The sequence below is a fragment of the Olea europaea genome, chromosome 9 (genome assembly GCF_002742605.1).
Source record: "Olea europaea var. sylvestris chromosome 9, O_europaea_v1, whole genome shotgun sequence".
NCBI lineage: Eukaryota > Viridiplantae > Streptophyta > Magnoliopsida > Lamiales > Oleaceae > Olea > Olea europaea.
Genome location: NC_036245.1, coordinates 4,896,820 through 4,898,464, shown reverse-complemented (window position 1 = coordinate 4,898,464; position 1,645 = coordinate 4,896,820).

Below are 1,645 nucleotides of genomic sequence, written 5' to 3'. Positions count from 1 at the left end.
GGGGGGGGGGGAAAAAAAAAAAAAAAAAAAAAAAAAAAAAAAAACCACCCTAACACGACACATTTATGCTGAAGGATATATGACGGTGTATTATTTTAATCGACATCATCAACTAGCATTTTCTTCTATTAAACAAAATATTTGTCTGTACAAATATATGTTGTCATTGCTTATGCACATAAACAATTTAAAATGTAAGGTTAAGTCTTTTGTGAAAAATCTTTTATTGGCAATATTATTCCGCGTAGTTGTACATGCGCAGAACTAGCACCTGCAGTTAATTGATATCCGGGATGATTGTAAATATATTGAATAGACTGCAAACTAGTTTTAACGAAGAAAGATAGCAGACCAAAATGAATTGAATAGAAATGTCTCATTACAAGTTATATTGAACATAAATTTGCTCAAACTAAGTTTAACAAACAATTACGTAGTTCCTGCTGTATCTGTTCAAGTTTTTTTCAAATGTTAACGGAAAGTTATAATGAGCATGAGCTCCAAGCTGTTGGAACTTCATTTTAACCAGGAATAAGTGAAATCTGCTGAATTTTTCCTCCAATTCCAAGGGAACACCTTTATTCTGGGAAGATTATATAATTAAAGCTTTTGAAAAAAATAAAATAAAAGGATTAACAAAAAGGAAGTTACTATTGTTTAATCGTGCAAACTAAGTGCTGCTCTTGTGCTAGTGATGTGCATTGACAAAAGAATTTATATTAAAGAGCTTATGACATTTTTTATTTGAATTCACGCCATTTAGCAAAATTATCTTATATTGAACAAAGGAATTGTTGGCATAAATATTTTACAAAATAAAAGAATATTTGGCACACTCATACATTCCTCGAAAATTCAGAATTTCATAAGCTTACTGACACAGTGGTGGATGAGTAAACCAACAGATCACATCCATCTATTTATTTAAACTGGAGATGCATAAATATTTAGATGTGGGAAGGGAAAGGTTGATCATGTTAGTTGTATTTAAAAGTTAGAGAAGTGTTGATTATCAACACGATTAAAAGTAGAATCCTTCTAAAAATTGGCAATGCTTCCAAATGAAATATGACAAAATATGTAGTCGAACCTAGTATAGCCACAACTAAACGAGGATATACTTAATCTGAACAAATTTTTTTGATAAATGCCAAATAATTAGTAACGGTGAATTCTTCTTAATCTTAGAACTATTGCTAAACAGTAACACATCAAAGAGTTGTTGATTTAGTTTTTGGAGGCTATCAAAGGCTTCTAGGTCATTGGGTATTGTCCACTAAAAGAATTTGTACATCATCAATGATTCTAAAGCTTAAATATAAAAATATGTACAGGCAAATGGTGCTTTAGGGAAACAAGTAATGTGGATTTATTTGATGTAATTGTTTAAGAAACAAGTAAATGTTTCTCCAATTCTAACATCTAAAAAGAGTGGAGACAAAATACAAAAGAGCATCACTTTTAAAAATTATGTTAACAAGCTTGGTTTACATAAAAATTCCAATATACCGTTACCCTCACCCTTCCCACATTGGGACCTTTTCACCCCTTTGAGCTTCATCTTCCCACAATTTTACTTACTTAGTTGAGCCTATTACCCCTTTTCTCTTTTCTTTTCTTTTATTTTATTTTATTTTATTTATTT